This window comes from Mobula birostris, chromosome 11, assembly GCF_030028105.1.
Source record: "Mobula birostris isolate sMobBir1 chromosome 11, sMobBir1.hap1, whole genome shotgun sequence".
Taxonomy (NCBI): domain Eukaryota; kingdom Metazoa; phylum Chordata; class Chondrichthyes; order Myliobatiformes; family Myliobatidae; genus Mobula; species Mobula birostris.
The window spans coordinates 62,079,604-62,099,879 of NC_092380.1; positions in this window are offsets into that span (position 1 = coordinate 62,079,604).

Genomic DNA, 20,276 nt, shown 5'->3' on the forward strand with positions numbered 1-20,276 from the left:
TAAGCCCAAGATCCCCTACCTCGACCTCAATGAAAGGCAAGATCTACTTACTAAATCGTTTAGAGAAAAAACAGCTCAGATTGTACTTCCAATATGAGGCCTTTTATTTGGGCGAATTGTATTTGAATTACACAAAATACTTTTATGAAACTTTCAAATTAATTCAAACAAGAAAACACTGTAACTAACATATCAAACAGGCCATAGCTGTCTTTCTTTAAGAATATTACATACTTCACACCTTTAATTCTAAGTTTCATTATTTAATTTTATTTCAACACGAAAAATAAATGAATAAAAATTGACTGTTGCACTCAGTGTGATGACTAGGGCTGAATACTTTCTGCTAGTTCCCTGAAATTTGGCTCATAACTACAGACAGCCAGTCTGAGACAGTCTGTGAGGTGTAGGGTTGCAAACTGTCCCGTATTTCCCCCGCTAAGGTAGAGCATTCCTATGAAACCTTTCATGCGGAAATGTTTTACACCGAAGCAGTTATCATTAATTTATATGGAAAAAATTGAGCGTTCCCAGACCCAAAAAAAAACCCACCAAATAACACATAAAACCTAAAATAACACTAACATATAGTAAAAGCAGGAATGAAACGATGAATACACAGCCTATATAAAGTAGAAATAATGAAGATTAAGCCAAAACCGATTCGTGGGGTAAAGAAAAATCGGCACATCACGCATGCGCACACAGGTGCCCGCGCAAGGCTTCATGGTAGTCTTTCTCAGGGTAAACACAAATGTCCCGGGATTTGACTGCTACTTTTGTCCCATCAGTAGTAATTGCCACCAGTTTATGAATGGGGATGTCATTTTCACAGACATATTTTTTTAAACTCATTGTAAATATCCTCACCTCTCGTTCTTTCCTTTAATTGCAAAAGAGTGAGGAAGTCCTCCTTTGTTGTAAAATCCTGGAAAGCCATTCTGACAAATACAACAAGCTGAGCTGTTTGCATTACATCCAGGGATTCATCGAACTGTAGTGAAAAATATTCACGTGCTCTGACGGTGACTCTACTCTCCTTGTCACTTGTTGCAGGGCCAAGCGGTATATTATGTATTGTGGTTGTGATGCCGTTTTTGTTTCCAAAGTCATTAAAAACCATCTCTGCGGTAATGACCATTGCTTCCTTGAATAAATCGCCACCTGTAAAAGGTTTCTTCTGTTTAGCCAAAAGGTGACTTACACAAAATGATGCTTCAACAGCAGCCTTATTTTGAGCAGCATGTTTTGTGAAAAACGATTGCTGGGCCTTCAACCCTGATTTCAGCTCCTCAACTTTCCACGCACGAATTGCACTCTTTGGGGGGTAGGTGTCTTTAATTTCCTGGTGGTTGGTGTTGTGGTGCCGCTCTTCCCATTCTGGATGGAATTTGTATGTTTTCGCCTTCTTTCGTGGAGCCTCCGCTACGCTATCAGGATATCACGAGCGATTGCGTCACCTCTGACTTGAGCTGACATTAACATGCTGGGCGGCACCTAATTAATTAGCTTGTTTATTTCGGCTTTTTTTCTTAAAGATTTGCTGGGTGCGTCCCGACTACCGCTGTACCCCTGCATGCTTCGCAGCCTGTAGGTTGGGAACACTGCGTATATTGATGTTTGCGACAGTCTGTACTGTTACCTAACCTAATTGGTCACTTTGATGCAGCACAGGCTACGCTGAAAATGCGGTGCAAGGCGGGGGAACTACACACATGTGCACTGGGCAGAAAGAACGGAACTAAACCCCCGCAACCCGAAAATAATCTCTCCTTACAGCTTTTTAGCGAAAATATTGCTATATTACCATTATCCTAATTAGTATTACTTACTTTTATAATGCTCACATTACAACAGTATTTGTGTATTTATTTTTGATTTTTCTTCGGGATCTACTGGGAAAGTCTCAAAGATCGACCGGTCGATCACGATCGACGGGTTGGCGACCCCTAGGTTACGGGAACAATTCAGTGCTTGGATGAGTGAAGTTATCCCCTTTGGTTCAAGAGCCTGATGGTTGAGGGGTAATAACTGTTCCTGAACCTGCTGGTGTGGGGCCTAAGGCCCCTGTACCTTCTTCCTGATGGCAGCAGCAAGAGCCTGATGGTTGAGGGGTAATACTGTTCCCGAACATGCTGGTGTGGGGCATAAGACTCCTGTACCTTCTTCCTGATGGCAGCAGCAAGAAGAGAGCATGGCCTGGATGGTTGTGGTACTCAATGATGGATGCTGCTTTCCAGCAACAGCACTCTATGTGGATGTACTTTTTGTAGGCTTTTCTTTACAAGGGGCATTGACTGCAATCAGTCAATATACTCTCTACCATACATCTATAAAAGTTTTCAAAGTTTTAGATGACATGCTGATCTTCGACAACTTCTAAGAGAGAAAGAAGGAGGAAGCAGCCTATAAAAACAAGGTTTATAGTTTCTTGATTATCAAAGGTCACCTACCTTCTTTATAGGACCTCTGCCCCTTCCCTCTTCAGTCCGGACGAAGGGTTCCAGCCCAAAACATTGACTGATCATTTCCACGGATGCTGCCCAACCTGCTGAGTTCCTCCAGCATGTTGTGAAATGTAACAGGGAGAAGGGATTGAAAGGAAACACTGAATCAGCCATGACTGAATGGCAGAACAGACTTGATGGGCCAAATGGCCAAATTCGGCACCAATTGCCAATGTGTTATGGCCTAAAATTGACCTGGTGATAGGAGGCAGAGGTTAATGGTGAAGAGTTGTTTTTCAGGGATTGGTGTTATTTCTCGTATACATAAATGACTGGGATGCAGACGTTCTTGTTAGTAAGTTTACTTACAAGATAGAGAACAAAGGATGCAGTGATACACTCTCAATGGCCACTTTATTAGATGCCTCCTGCAGCTAATAAAGTAGCCACTGAGTGTAAGTTTATGGTCTTCTGCTGCTGTATACTGTAGCCAGTCCACTTCAAGGTTTGACTTACTGTGCATTCAGAGATGCTCTTCTGCACGCACCTGTTTCGACACATGGTTATTTAAGTTAATGTCACTTTCCAGTAAGAGTGAACCAATCTGGCTATTCTCCTCTGACCTCTCTCACTAACAAGGTGTTTTTACCCACAGAACTGCAACACACTGAAAGTTTTTTTTTGCTTCATTGCCTGTAAACTCTGAGACTGTTGTGTGTGAAAATCCCAGGAGATCAGCAATTTCTGAGATACTGAAACCACCCTGTCTGGCACAAACAATCATTCTACAGTCAGTCACTTAAATCACATTTCTTCACCAGTGTGATGTTTGGTCTGAACAACAATTGATCCTCTTGACCTTGTCTGCATGCTTTTATGCTCTGTGTTGCTGCCACATGATTGGCTGATTAGATATTTGCATTAATAAGCAGGAGTAGAGGTGTACTTAATAAAGTGGCCACTGAGTGTAGTCATCTGGAAGGCCGGGTGAAGTAGTGGCAGATGAAATTTAATACAGACAAGTGTGAGCTGATGTAGTTTGGGCTGTTAAATACTAACAAGTATACAGTAATTGGCAAGGACCTTAAGAGTGTTGATGTACAGAGAAATCTTGAGATGCAAGTTCAGAGCTCCCTGAAATTAGAGGCCCAGAAGCATTGTGCAGTGAAGAAGACATTTTATTTATTTATTTTATTTAGCAGTACAGCGCGGAATACGTCTTTCTGACCCTTCGAGCCGCTCCACCCTGCAACCCGACAACCCCGACCGTAGCCTAATCTCAGGACAATTTAGAACGGCTACCTGGTACATCTTCGGACTGTGGGAGGAACCCGGAGGATCCCAGGAAAACCCACACATTCCATAGGAAGAAAGTACGAACTCCTTACAGATGATGCTGGGATTCAACTCTGAGCTCTGATGTCCCGAGCTGTAATAGCCACTAAGCTACTGCGGCGACCAATAAGTTCCTGGCACACTTATGTCTTGATCAAGGGTCTTGGTCTGAAATACTGACTGTTTATTCCTCTCCATGGTTGCTGCCTAACCTGCTGAGTCCTTCCTGGCAACACTCACAACACGCTGGAGGAATTCAGCAGGTCGGGCAGCATCCGTGGAAATGATCAGTCAAAGTTTCGGGCCGGAATCCTTCGTCAGGACTGTAGAGGGAGGGGATAGGGGCCCTATAAGGAAGGTAGGGGGAGTGTGGGAAGGAGAAGGCTGGTAGGTGCCAGGTGAAAAACCAGCAAGGGGGAAGATAAAGGGGTGGGGGAGGGGAAGCAGGGAGGGGATAGGCAGGAAAGCTGAAGAGGGAATGGGGAAAACACAATGGGTAGTAGCAGGCGGAACCATAAGGGAGGTAGACAGCTGGGGGAGGGGGGCAGAGTGAAACTGGGATGGGGGAAGGGAGGGGGAGGGAATTACCAGAAGTTGGAGAATTCAAGGTTCATGCCAAACGGGCTGGAGACTACCCAGATAGTATATGAGGTGTTGCTCCTCCAACCTGAGTTTAGCCTCATCACGGCAGCAGAGGAGGCCACGTATGGACATATCCAAATGGGAAGGTGAAGCAGAATTGAACTGGGTGGCAACCGGGAGATCCTGTCTGTTCTGGCGGACGGAGTGGAGCTGCTCGACGAAGCGGTCCCCCAAACTGCATCGGGTTTCACCGATGTAGAGGAGGCCGCACCAGAAGCACTGGATCCAATAGATGACCCCAACAGACTCACAAGTAAAGTGTTGCCTCACCTGGAAAGATTGTTTGGGGCCCTGAATGGTGGTGATGGAGGAAGTGTAGGGACAGGTGTAGCACTTACGCTTGCAGGGATAAGTGTCGGGTGGGAGATCTGCGGGGAGGGACGTGTGGACCAGGGAGTCGCAGAGGGAACGATCCCGGCAGAAAGTGGAGAGGGGTGGAGAGGGAAAGATTGCTTAGTGCTGGGATCCTGTTGAAGCAGAAGTTGCGGAGGATAATGTGCTGGATCCAGAGGCTGGTGGGGTGGTAGGTGAGGACAAGGGGAACTCTGTCCCTGTTGTGGTGACGGGAAGATAGGGTGAGGGCTGAAATGTGGGAAATGGAGGAGATGCGGCAGAGGGCATCATTGATGACGGCAGAAGGGGAACCACAATCTTTAAAGAAAGAGGACATTTGAGATGTCCTGGAATGAAAAGCCTCATCCTAGGAGCAGATGCAGCAAAGACGGAGGAACTGGGAATAGGGAATGGCATTTTTGCATGTGGCAGGGTGGGAAGAGGTATAGTCGAGGTAGTTATGAGAGTTAGTGGGCTTATAGAAGATGTCAATGGACAGTCTGTCTCCAGAGATGGAGACTGAGAGATCGAGAAAGGGGACCAAGTGAATTTTAGGGCTAGGTGGAAGTTTGAAGTAAAGTCGATGAAATTGATGAGCTCAGCATGGGTGCAGGAAGCAGCACCAATGTAGTCGTCAATGTAGTGAAGGAAAAGTTGAGGAGCAGTACCAGTATTGGTTTGGAGCATACACTGTTCCACATAACCAATGACGAGGTAGCCATAGCTGGGGCCCATGCAAGTGCCCATAGCTACACCCTTGGTCTGAAGAAATTGGGAAAAGCCAAAAGAGAAGTTATTAAGTGTGAGTACCAGTTCCGCCAACCAGAGGAGGATAGTGGTGGTGGGGAACTGGTGAGGTTTATTGTCCAGAGAGTAGCGGAGGGCTTTGAGGCCTTCTTGATGGGGAATGGAAGTGAATAAGGATTGGACATCCATTGTGAAAATGAAGCGTTCGGAACCGGGGAACTGGAAGTTATTGAAGAGGTGGAGGGCCTGGGATGTAACCTGGATGTAGGTGGGGAGGGACTGAACTATGGGTGACAAAATGGAGTCCAGGTAGGCAGATACACGCTCTGTGGGGCAGGAGCAGGCAGAAACTATGGGTCTACCGGGACAGTCAGGCTTGTGGATCTTGGGGTAAATTCGAGCAGTGCGGGGTGTGGGAATTATGAGTTTTGTGGCTGAGGCTGGAAGGTCTCCAGAGTTTAAGGGCAGTGATGGTACGGAGACAATGGTTTGATGATTTTTGGTGGGCTCCTGTTCCAGGGATAAGAGGAGGTGTCAGAGGGCTGCCGTTTGGCCTCAGTGAGGTAGAGGTCCGTCCGCCAGACTACTACGGCACCACCTTTGTCAGCAGATTTGATGGTGAGGTTGGGATTAGTGCGGAGAGAGTGGAGGGCAGTATGTTCAGAGGGAGTGAGGTTGGAACAGGAGAGAGGAGTGGTGAAGTTGAGACCATTGACGTCTCAGCGACAGTTGGAGATGAGAAGATCAAGTGCAGGTAGAAGGCCCGTGCGGGGTGTCCAGGAGGAGGAGGAGGGTTGAAGACGGGAGAAGGGGGTCATCAGTTGGGGGGGAGGGGAATCCTTGCCAAAGAAGTAGGCTCGGAGACGTAGGCGATGGAAGAAGAGTTCAGCGTCATGGCAGGCACAGAACTCACTGAGGTGTGGGCAGAGGGGGACAAAAGTGAGGCCCTTGCTAAGGACAGAACGTTCTACCTCAGAGAGGGGAAGGTCAGAGGGGATGATGAAGACACGGCAAGGGTTGGGGCTGGGTTCAGAGGAGGGTAAAGAGTGGGAGGTCTCAGGAGGGAGAGGGGGGTTGGGATGTTCAGTGTGTGCGGTGTTAGGGGAGGATGAGGGGTAGAGGGAAGGTTGGGAGTCACAGGGAGGATAGAGAGTAGTGGAGGAATAAGACAAGCAGTAGGAACCAGCGGCAGTAAGAGCGGTCCCGGTTTGGAGAGGGTGAGGACCTCAGTCGGAGCTGAATCTGGAGCTGGGGTTGGCGGAGCCTGTGGCCTGCAGGGCACCAGAACTGAGGTCCGAGTTGGAAGCGAGTGAGTCCATGGCCCGCCGGGGGCTGGTGCCCATGTCCGGGAGGCTGTGGTTCCAGTCGGAGAGGGAGGGGGCAGGGACCCTATAAAGAAGGTGGGGGGAGGGAGGGAAGGAGAAGGCTGGTAGGTGCCAGGTGAAAAACCAGTAAGAGGAAAGATCAAAGGGTGGGGGAGGGAAAGCAGGGAGGGGATAGGCAGGAAAGGTGAAGAAGGAAATCAAACTATTGTCTCCTGTACCATCACCGTCCTTATCAACTCCGGAGACCTTCCATCCTCAGCCACAAAACTCATAATTCTCACAGCCCACACTGCTCGGTTTTACCCCCTCCCCAAGATCCACAAGCCTGACTGTCGCGGTAGACCCATAGTTTCTGCCTGCTCCTGCCCCACCAAACTTGTATCTGCCTATCTGGACACCATTTTGTCACTCATAGTTCAATCCCTCCCCACCTACATCCAGGATACATCCCATGCCCTCCACCTCTTCAATGACTTCCAGTTCCCCGGTTCTGACCGCTTCATTTTCACAATGTATGTCCAATCCTTATTCACTTCCATTCCCCATCAAGAAGGCCTCAAAGCCCTCCGCTACTTTCTGGACAATAGACCTCACCAGTTCCCCACCACCACTACCCTCCTCTGGTTGGTGGAACTGATATTCACATTTAATAAATTCCCTTTTGGCTCTTCCCACTTTCTTCAGACCAAGGGTGTAGCTATGGTCACTCGCATGGGCCCCAGCTATGCCTGCCTCGTCGTTGGTTATGTGGAACAATCTATGCTCCAAACCTATACTGGTACTGCTCCCCAACTTTGCCTTCGCTACGTTGGTGCTGCTTCCTGCACCCATGCTGAGCTCGTCAATTTCATCAACTTTACTTCAAACTTCCACCTCGCCCTAAAATTCACTTGGTCCCCTTTCTCGATCTCTCGGTCTCCATCTCTGGAGACAGACTGTCCACTGACATCTATAGGACCACTGACTCTCATAACTACCTCGACTATACATCTTCCCACCCTGCCACATGCAAAAATTCTATTCCCTATTCCCAGTCCCTCCACATCTGCTCCCAGGATGAGGCTTTCTGTTCCAGGACATCTCAAATATCCCCTTTCTTTCAGAATCATGGTTTCCCTTCTGCCGTCATCAATGATGCCCTCACCCGCATCTCCTCCATTTCCCGCATTTCGGCCCTCACCCCATCTTCCCGTCACCACAACAGGGACAGAGTTCCCCTTGTCCTCACCTAAGACCCCACTTGCCTCCGGATCCAGCACATTATCCTCCGCAACTTCTGCCACCTTCAACAGGACCCCACCACTAAGCACATCTTTCCCTCTCCACCCCTCTCCGCTTTCTGCAGGGATCGTTCCCTCCACGACTCCCTGGGCCACACGTCCCTCCCCACGGATCTCCCACCCGGCACTTATCCCTGTAAGCGTAAGTGCTACACCTGTCCCTACACTTCCTCTCTCACCACCATTCAGGGCCCCAAACAGTCCTTCCAGGTGAGGTAAGACTTCACTTATGAGTTTGTTGGGGTCATCTATTGCATCCGGTACGGCCTCCTCTACATCCGTGTGGCCCAACGCAGATTAGGGGACCGCTTTGTCGAGCACCTCCGCTCCTTCCACCACAACAGACGGGATCTCCCGGTTGCCACCCACTTCAACCACTGCCATGATGAGGCCAAACTCAGGTTGGAGGAGCATCACCTCATACACCGTCTGGGTTGTCTCCAGCCCCTTGGCATGAACATTGAATTCTCCAACTTCTGGTAATTCCCACCCCCCTGTCCCCCATCCCAGTTTCACTCTGACCCCTCCCCGAGCTGCCTATCACCTCCCTCATGGTTCCGCCTCCTTCTGCTAGCCATTGTGCTTTCCCCTATTCCTTCACCTTTCCTGCCTATCCCCTCCCTGCTTCCCCTCCCACACCCCTTATCTTTCCCCCTACTGGTTTTTCACCTGGCACCTACCAGCCTTCTCCTTCGAACCCTTTCTCCACCTTCTTTATAGGGCTCCTGCCCCCGCCCTCTTCAGTCCTGACGAGGGGTCTCGGCCCGAAACGTTGACTGTTTGTTTCCACGGATGCTGCCCGACCTGCTGAGTTCCTCCAGCGTGTTGTGCATGGTGCTTTGACCCCAGCATCTGCAGAGAATTTGGTGTTTCCAATGAAGTTATGTTGCCTTTTCATGATCTCATACATTATTCCTCTTTTTCTACTTACTCTGTTAATAACATCCTCATTAGGTATTCATTTCGTCCATGATATTCTTTGCATCCTCCTCAAAAGCCACATCTCTGCTGCTTCAATTCATTTCCTCCTGTTACTAGATATTGTCCAACATTCTGAGCCATATAACATAACCGAATAAACATAACATTTCAGTACTCTGAGGCGGGTTGTCATGCCTAGTTTAGTGTTAGTCAGTATACTCTTCATTCTCGTAAAGGTGTCTTTTGCCAACTCTATTCTTCTTTTGATGTCCATGTCGCACCTGCCATCTGATTTCACCCAGCTTCCTGAGCAGCAAAAGTTCTTTCTTTTTAAATCTTTTTATTGAATTAGTACACAAAAGGTAAAACATGTAGAAACTAATACACTGTTGCGATATAAATTTACAAGAGATATTAATACACAGAAGAGGTAGTACAAACAGTGGTTTAGTTATAAAATAACGAGGTAATATAATAGTATACTAATTTTCCATATATATCAATAAAGAGAAGAAAAAACCGAAAAAAAGACCCAAAAAAAAAAACCCACCGTGCAACTAATCTAAAAAGCAAAGCAAAGCAATGGGCTAACTAGTTATCAAGTAGACTTAAGCAACTTAAAACAATCATGTCCTCAAACCCAACCTCCATTAAAAACAGTTAAAAACCAAGAAGGGAATGTAAATATGGTCAAAGAGAAAAAAAAAGTTACATTAAATGAAAATGTTGAATAAAAGATCTCCAGGTCTGTTCAAATTTAACTGAAGTATCATAAAGATTACTTCTGATTTTTTCCAAATTTAAACATAGTATCGTCTGAGAAAACCAAAAAAAACGTAGTTGGGGCATTAATCTCCTTCCAATGTTGTAAAATACATCTTTTCGCCATTAAAGTAAGAAATACAATCATTCTACGGGCTGAAAGGGAAAGATTACTGGAAGTTTTAGGTAATCCAAAGATAGCAGTAATAGGATGGGGAGAAATATCTGTATTCAATACCTTTGAGATAATATTAAAAATGTCTTTCCAAAAAGTTTCCAAAGTAGGACAGGGTCCCATAAAATATCACTCTATGCTGATGACTTACTTTTATATATTTCTAATCCTCAAAAATCCATCTCTGCTGTTTTAGAGTTATTAGCACAATTTAGTCTCTTTTCAAGTTAAAATTAAATCTTAGTAAGAGTGAACTTTTCCCGATTAATAAGCAACTTCCCTTATATCGTAACTTTCCGTTTAAATTGATTAATAATTATTTTTCATATCTTGGGATTAAAATTACTTGTAAATATAAAGATTTATTTAAGATTAACTTTTTACCCTTAATTGACCATATTATTCAACTTTCATCTAAATGGTTTCCTTTATATTTAACTTTGATTGGTCGTATTAATGCAGTTAAGATGTTTTTTCTGCCAAAATTTCTATATATATTTCAGGCATTACTGATTTTTGTTCCAAAATCTTTTTTTGATAAAGTTGACTCAAAAATTTCTTCATTTATTTGGCAAAATAAAAACCCGAGACTGGGTAAAATACATTTACAGAAAGCTAAGAGAGATGGAGGTTTAGCATTACCTAACTTTAGATTTTATTATTGGGCAATTAATATTCGACATAGGAAATTTTGGTTACTTAACCAGGATATACTATCCGTTCCTAAATGGGTAGCATTGGAATTACAATCTGTTCAGGGTTATACACTTGGCGCTATTTTAGGTTCCTCTCTTCCTTTTGATTTGAAACGCCTCAAACAGGTATCTAACCCGATAGTTAAATATACCTTACGTATTTGGTTTCAATTCAGAAAATTTTTTGATCTTAACCAATTTGGGCTAGCCATTCCTATTTTAGGTAACATATTTTTTCCTCCCTCTTTTACGGATGGTGTTTTTCAAATTTGGAAGACTAAGGGTATTTCACGGTTTTTGGATTTATTTTTAGATGGTTCCCTTATGTCTTTTGAACAATTATCTAATAAATATAATTTATCAAGAATACATCTTTTTAGATATCTACAAGTTAGAAATTTCCTAAGTACTATACTTTCTTCCTTTCCAATGCTTCCTCCTACATACATTTTAGATACTATAATTAACCTTAATCCATGTCAGAAAGGTGTATCAGCTATGATTTATAATATTATTATGAAACTTAGGAAAGCTCCATTTGATAAGATTAGGGTAGATTGGGAACAGGAATTGGGGTCTATCATTTCCATGGATGACTAGGGGCAGATTTTACAATTAGTCAATACTTCCTCTATCTGTGCTAAACATTCCCTAATTCAATTTAAAGTTGTTCATAGAGCACATATGTCCAAAGATAAATTAGCTCACTTTTATTCTCATATTAATCCTTTTTGTGATAGATGTCCGGGGCAGATAGCCTCTTTAACTCATATGTTTTGGTCTTGTCCTACTCTGGAAACTTTTTGGAGAGAGATTTTTAATATTATCTCAAAGGTATTGAATATAGATATCTCTCCTCACCCTATTACTGCTATCTTTGGACTACCTAAAATTTCCAGTAATCTTTCTCCTTCAGCCCGTAGAATGATTGCATTTCTTACTGTAATGGCGAAAAGATGTATCTTACAACATTGGAAAGAGCTTAATGTTCCAACCACCTTTTTTTGGTTTTCTCAGACGATATTATGCTTGAATTTGGAGAAAATTAGAAGCAATCTTCATGATTCCTCACTTAAATTTGAACAGACCTGGAGATCTTTTATTCAACATTTTCATTTAATGTAATTTTTTTTTCTTCTCTTTTTTGCTCCATATTTATATACCCTTCTTGTTTTTTTTTTACTGTTTTTAATGAGGTCAGGTTTGAGGACGTGATTTTAAGTTCTTTAACTCTACTTGGTTCCAAGTTAGCCCATTGCTTTGCTTTGCTTTTAGTTAGTTGCACGGTGGGTTTTTTTTGGGGGGGGTTTCCTTTTCTCTATTGATATATATATATATAAAATTAGTATACTATTATTTTACCTTAGTATGTTATGTTTAAATTACATGGTTAGTATCACTTTTTTTTCTGTATTAATATCTCCTGTAATTTTATTATATTCTAACAGTGTATTAGTGCCTATATGGCTTACCCTTTTGTATACTCATTCAAACGAGCTAATTTATCTTTAGACATACAAGCTCTATGAACAACTTTAAATTGAATTAGGGAATGTTTGGAACAGATAGAGGAAGTATTGCCTAGTTGTAAAATATGCGCCCAGTCATCTGCCAAAATAGTGAAGCCTAATTCCTTTTCCCAATCTGACCTAATCTTATCGAATGGAGCTATCCTAAGTTTCATGATAGTATTATAAATAATAGCCGTTACACCTTTCCAACATAGGTTAAGGTTAATTATAGTATCTAAAATATATGTAGGGGGTAACGCCGGAAAGGAAGAAAGTATGGCACTTAGGAAATTTCTAACTAGGAGATATCTAAAAAACTGATTTCTTGGTAAGTTACACACATCAAAGTTGCTGGTGAACGCAACAGGCCAGGCAGCATCTCTAGGAAGAGGTGCAGTCGACATTTCAGGCCGAGACCCTTTGTCAGGACCCTTCTTGGTAAGTTATATTTGTTAGATAATTGTTCAAAAGACATAAGGGAGCCATCTAAAAATAAATCCAAAAACCGTGATATACCATTGGTCTTCTAAATTTGAAAGGCACGGTCCGTAGAAGAGGGGGGAAAGAATATGTTGCCTAAAATAGGAATCACTAGCCCAAATTGATTAAGATCGAAAAATTTTCAGAATTGAAACCAAATGCATAAGGTATGTTGAACTATCGGGTTACAAACCTGTTTATGGCAAAAGTTCTGTACTTGTTTTATGTCTTCCCCGTTTATTTTCAAGATTCAGATAGGATCCTCCTTTCTGGATATCACCACACATTCTGTCTTTTTGCAGTTGATAGATAAACAAGGGTGTGTTTTCTCCCCTGATTTGTTTAATGTGTACAGTGAAACAATATTACAAAAAATAAGAGACATCTTGGGAATCAAAGTTGGCGGTGAAAACATCAATAATTTCAGATATACAGATGACACTGTGTTAATTGCAAGTACGGAGGAAGAACTACAAAACTTAATTGATATGGTTGTTGAAGAAAGTGCAAAAATGGGTCTATCAATTGCAAAAAGACAATGCATGGTGATATCCAGTAGAACAAGGAATTCCATTATCAGCATTGCCTCAGAGTCATGGTCAAGGGAGAGTGAGGGGCACTTGCAGGAAGCATGGCCACAAAATTACCATGTTGAAATGAAAATAGACAATTCCTCTCCGAGTCCCACAAACACCAGACACCAGAGGCTTCACTCTTTACTTTCACTATTTGCTGTTGGTTTATTATTGTCTCATGTACTGAGATACAGTGAAAAGCCTGACTTGCAAATCATACCAATCAAAACATCACACAGTGTATTGAGGTAGAACCAGGTAAAACAATAACAGAATGCACAATAAAGTGTAACAGCTACAGAGAAAGTGCAGTGCTGGTAAACAAGATTGTAAGTATTGACATTGTGAGGTCAACAGTCCATCTTCTCACAGTTGAGGGCCATTCAATAGAACATTACAGCACAATACAGACCATTCAGCCCACAATGTTCTGCTGATATTTGATCCTAATCTAAGATCTATGTAACCCTTCTCTCCTACATAGCCCTCAATCTCTCACTCATCCATGTGCCTATCTAAGAGTTTAATTGTTCCAATTGTGTCTGTCCTAAATACAATGACGGACGGGGTAGAAGCTATCTTCGAGCCTGTTGGAAGGGTCGAGAATGCAATCTCTCAGGGACACCGTACTTTATGAACCTTTCCCTCAAGAGCACCCTTGCTGTGGTATACGCCATTTGATCCCGAGTCAGAAATGCTTGGGTGAATTTAGTGAAAACGTCCGTGACCATTAAGACATTCTCACGCCTGTCAGTTGCCGGCTCCAACACAGTGAAATCTACCGCTACAACTTCAGGGGCCTAAAAGCCAGAAATGACTTCATGGGGGGGGGGGGTGGATCCTAGGCGGCGGCATCTTAGTTAGTATACCATGTGGACAATTCTTGACCCACCATGCCACATCCTCATGTATGCCCACCCAAAAACATCGGCTTCTCAACAACTGCAGAGTACGCTTGTACGCTCTTTGCCTTGATGGCCCATAGAATCATGTACATACTCTAACACTTTGCTCCTCAAGCTGTTAGGTACCAGAAGCTGGTAACACGTCTCAAGCTTCTCATCCTCAACTACCCTACACAGTAACCGTTTACGCTCCCTGATACTGTCCCAGTCCCTTAACAGAGACAAAACGGGTTTAGGCAGAGTTTTACGCTCCTGGCCACTCAGCTTCCTTTTCTGATCCCATAAGTCTCTTAGGACACCTAACACAGGGTCTTGCTGCTGAGAAGTCCGCAACTCCCCATAGAGTAACCTGGGAGAGTTGGAGTGCTCCCTTGTGTCGGACCACTTACCTCACCAGTACCAGCTTCCCAGGCTCAAATTTGCTCTGCGACCACTTTAAGGACATCATCTAGTGTGACAGACTCAGATTCCGGAGCTATAAGACTCGAGCACTGTGCCTGGCCACTGCTACACTTTGACTTTCCAGACCTTGTATTTCCCAGGGGCTTTTCTGAGAGCCACAGACGAGCCTCCTCTCTCACTTCTATCATTGAGGACTCAGGGTGGCCCCGCACAAATATGCAGAGCTCCCTTCTGAGGGAAGGATCCCTGATCCCCTCTATAAATTGATCTCTTAGCACCACCCTCTCATTGATCACGGCATCAGTATCAACTTAAGAGCTTGGGCTAGGGCATGTAAAAACTTTCTTAAATCTTCACCCTCATGCTGTTTACGACTGTAGAAGTTATGCTACAGCTGGGCTGCACTACGCTTATCTCTAAAAGCTTCCCTGAAATAGGTGAACAAGTCATCAACGCGATCTTCCCCAGCATCACTGCGCATTCGTGCTTCCTCTAAGGCTGCACCCCTGAGCAGGGACATAACGAAGTCAGACTGATCCTGGTCAGGCTGATTTCTACTATTAAGAGCACGTTGTACTTCTTCAATAAAGTCATCAACAGACCTCCCATCTTTCTCAACATCCCCCGTAAATGGAACAATGCGTCTTTCCCTTGGGACATATACAAAGGACCTTCTACTTAATTTATCAATGGTTGCCATTGCTTCATCATACCTACTACGCAATTCTCTAATTTGTTCGTTCAAATCAAGTTCAACTGGTGTGTCCTCTGAGCGTGACATAATAAAACCTCAAATCTTTAAAGTTCACAGAAGCCTGGAAAAGAAGCTGCTGCCGTCCTTCGCTGCAAACGCGATGCCTTCACGGCCCGCCGTTCCCGGGGTCCACGTCACCGCTCTGCGTCCTGACGTCAGTCGCCCGTTCGCGAGGCTCCAACGCGCTCTCCACGAGGCTCAACCGCGCTCTCTCCTCCCGCCCGACGGGAACCCGGTCCTGTCTTCATCACTACCGTATTAGGTACTGTATATTAACCTGCACACAACAATCAGAGACCCTCTAAACTGGCTTGGAATTAGCCCCACTCCTGGTACCAGATTTTGTAGCCTGGGGAAAACTACACGCTCAGGACAACAAAGACTTTTTCGGGTTCTAATTCCTTTATCGGTTTTCGATGTTTAAGTGCCAGAAGAGGGTCGCGAAACAAAACAAACGAAGTTACAACCAGCTCTTGCCGTTAAATCTCAGCTTAACTTTCGATCCACACCCTTATGTATGGACAGAATTCCGTATGCAGTATAAAAATACCAGAACAAATACGGTAGTGCAATCCTACTTGGATGGTGAGGAACCTTGCCCAAGCCACGCGATCCAGCGTTGAATCATTTACTGGAGAAAATCTTTCCTCACCATGTCCAGCACACTCTGGGAAGAACCCACTTTCCAACGCCCAACCGCCTCTTCAGCAGAAAGCAAAATGGTCTCCCCACCGTCCCGCGCATGCGTAATGACATCATCGTCTCCCTTAAAGGCTCAGGCAACTGATCCGACGGTAACATCTTAGAACAGGTTACAAGTTAGACACAATACTGTGGGCTGAAGAGCCTGTGTTGTGCTCCAGTGTTCCATCTCACTCATTGCAATACCTTTCCCCCTCCTACCCATTAACACCCTTTCTCTGTTCTCCACTGCTCTCCCCTACCTTCCTAACTCCTGACTACTTACCCCTGCCTCACCAGATCTTCATGCTCTACTTGTCTGTTCCATCACTCCTTCCCTCCCTTCCACTTCCCCTTCACTACCCACTCACCCCACCCTCCACTTTCCTTCTGCCAGCACTTCATCTGATGCGTCCTCTGTGTGCTCCTTCTAAGGCCTCAATAAGGACGACGATATTCAAGCCATGCTCAAGAGTTCTTACATCAAGAAGATCAAATCCAGCTCACGGATGAATTCCCGCTTTTACAAGCTAAATGAAGATTGTTGGACGGTGTGGTACAGTTTGAAAAAGGTCCTGAAGACAGCCAGGAGCCAAATGTGTGAGTGTTACTAAAGTCCTGGAGGGTTGGTGTGACAGCAAACATTTTTTTAAAGTTTTTGAAAAATTGTCTTGGGCACCAACAGGTGCAGGGATTAGTCCTTGATTCCTGGTATGCCACGACGCTGAGGCCAAGTAGAGTTACTGCTTCATTGCACCAGTGACCTGGATTCTATCTTTTATTCATTCTATTTTATTTCGAGATTGAGTGCAGACAGGTCCTTCTGGCCCAATAGGCCACACCACCCAGCCGTCCACCTGTTTAACGCCAGACAAATCACAGGACAATTCACCTGCCCTGCTGTGTTCCGCCAGCATTCTCTGTGTGTGCATGCGTGTGTGTGCCTGTGTCTCTGTGTGTGCGCACTCGTGTGTTTTGCTCAGGATAACAACTATCCATTTCCTTCAGCATTCCACAGGGGGAAGAACTTTCAGACAATATGACCCATATGTTGCAATATGCTCCTCCTAAGCTCCCCTGTCTCTAACCTCCTGGTCCATTTCCATTTCTCTGTTCATCCAGGTTTCCCATAAACATGACATGAGTCGTATCCATCAAGCAGGAGCTACTGCAACCTGAAGCCCCACAGCTCACAACCCTAATTTCTACAGTTTAGTAAAACAATGATGCCTTTGCACGAGAGATTCTGCAGATGGTAGAACAACAGACACAAAATGCAGAATGAACTCAGGAGGTCAGGCAGCATCCATAACTGTTTATATACACACACACACACAAACTGAGACCTGTCTGCAGGACTTATCTTGATGGAGGATGTTGGCCTGAAGTGTTGACTCTTTATTCCTCTCCATAGATGCTGCCTGACCTGCAGAGGTCCTCCAGCATTTTAGGGCACCACAGTAGCAGGGTGGTTAGTGTGATGTTGTTCCTGCTCGGTCAGGGATGGGGGGGCAGGGAGTGGGCAGGTAATAATTCAAAGTTCAATACCAGTGCCGTGTATATTCTCCCTGTGACCATGTGGGTTTCCCCCTGCAGTTCAAAGAAGGCTGATTGGTCATTGTAAATTTTCCTGTGATTAGGCTGCTGTTAAATAGGTGGGGTGTTGGGAGATGTGGCTTTTTGGGGCTGAGGGCCAGTCCCACAGAGTATCTCTAAATACATAAAGTGCTGTGAATAAATAACTTTGTGTGTGTGTTACTCTGAATTCCCAGCTTCTGCAGAATCTCTTGTGCTTGTGAATCTGTGACTGAATCTCTTGTTCTGATCTCTGCTGCTGTTTTATTCTCTCCCCTCACCCAACCCTTTGCAGTCTCGATCGACGACATCAAGGAGATGAGACCAGGTCACCAGCCGGAGGGAATGAAGCGGTACGCCACGGAGATACCCACCCACCGCTGTTTTACCATCGCATTTAAGGGCACAAGGAAGAACTTGGATCTGGTGGCCTCCAACACCAGAGAGGCCTGGCATTGGATCAGTGGGCTCTCCAAACTAAAGCAGAGAGGCTGCAGCATGAACAAGAGAGAGCAGATGGTCCAGCATCCATCTAGGAGTGTGTCACAGCAGAGTGCCAGGGAGAGAGGGTACCACTTCCCTCATGGTCTCCAACAGCAGCCCCCAAGTCCACCCCTACCCCATGCAGAAGGTCAAAGGCACCTCCACATGTTAGAAGTTTTTGCTCTTTGTTTCCCCTATGTGACTTGCATTTCCCTCAGGCCCTCAGACTCCATGGATTCCATTAGTTACTAATGTTTTTTCAGTATTATTTTAATATATAGTCAATCTTTAGGTTTTAACGTGTTATAGGTATTATAGGCTAAACTTAATGTTACAGGTATTTATGAAAAATAAAGTTACTTTAAAGCTCTGAATGAGATACTTTATTGATATAATATTCTTCCAATCAGCAATGACAATACACTTAATATTTTGTTTTTACAACCAATGCTGATGGAGAATGAAACCCTGTTTGATAATACGTCAGGCGCTGCATTTTAAATGAGTAATGAATCCGCTATGTCGTCCTACCATCAAAGAAAGTACTCAAGCCATGATATTTTGCAGCAGAATTTTGTTCCAAGGGGTGGGGTAGGGGATAGGCAGGAAAGGTAAAGAAGAAAATCAAACCATTGTCTCCCGTACCATCACCGTGTTTATCAACTCCGGAGACCTTCCATCCTCAGCCACAAAATCATAATTCCCACACCCCGCACTGCTTGATTTTCCCTTCTCCCCAAGATCCACAAGCCTGACTGTCCCGGTTGACCCATAGTTTCTGCCTGCTCCTGCCCCACCAAACTTGTATCTGTCTAGACTCCATTTGGTCACCCATAGTTCAGTCCCTCCCCACCTACATCCGGGTTACATCCCATGCCCTCCAGCTCTTCAATGACTTCCAGTTCCCCAGTTCTGACCACCTCATTTTCACTATGCATGTCCAATCCTTATTCACTTCCATTCCCCATCAAGAAGGCCTCAAAGCCCTCCGCAACTTTCTGGACAATAGACCTCACCAGTTCCCCACCACCAATACCCTCCTCCAGTTGGAGGAACTGATACTCACATTTAATAAATTCTCTTTTGGCTCCTCCCACTTTCTTCATACCAAGGGTTTAGCTATGGGCACTCACATGGGCCCCAGCTATGCCTGCCTCGTCGTTGGTTATGTGGAACAGTCTATGCTCCAAACCTACACTAGTACTGCCCCCCAACTTTTCCTTCGCTACATTGGTGCTGCTTCCTGCACCCATGCTGAGCTCGTCAATTTCATCAACTTTACTTTAAACTTCCACCCAGCCCTCAAATTCACTTGGTCCATCTCGGACACTTCGCTCCCCTTTCTCAATCTGTCCGTCTCCATCTCTGGAGACAGACTGTCCACTGACATCTTCTATAAGACCACTGACTCTCATAACTACCTCGACTATACCTCTTCCCACCCCACCACATATAAAAATGCCATTCCCTATTCCCAATTCCTCCATCTCCACCGCATCGGCTCCCAGAATGAAGCTTTCTGTTCCAGGACATCTCAAATGTCCTCTTCCTTTAAGGATAATGGTTTCCCTTCTTCTGTCATCAATGATACCCTCATCCACATCTCATCCATTTCCAACACTTTGGCCCTCACCCCATCTTCCCGTCACCACAGCAGGGACAGAGTTCCCCTTGTCCTCAACTACCACCCCACCGGCCTCTGGATCCAGCAAATTATCCTTTGCAAATTCCACCACCTTCAACAGGACCCCAGCACTAAGCATATCATTCCCTCCCCACCCTCTCTGCTTTCTGCAGGGATCGTTCCCTCCACGACTCCCTGGTCCACACGTCCCTCTCCACGGATCTCCCACCCGACACTTATCCCTGCAAGTGTAAGTGCTACACCTGTCCTTACGCTTCCTCCATCACCACCATTGAGGGTTCCAAACAGTCTTTCCAGGTGAGGCAACACTTCACTTGTGAGTCTGTTGGGGTCATCAATTGCATCCGGTGCGGCCTCCTCTACATCGGTGAGACCCGACGCAGATTGGGGGACCGCTTTATCGAGCACCTCTACTCCATTCTCCAGAACAGACAGGATCTCCCGGTTGCCACCCACTTCAACTCTGCTTCACATTCCCATTCAGATATGTCCATACATGGCCACCTCTACTGCCATGATGAGGCTAAACTCAGGTTGGAGGAGCAACACCTCATATACCATCTGGGTAGTCTCCAGCCCCTGAGCATGACCCTTGAATTCTCC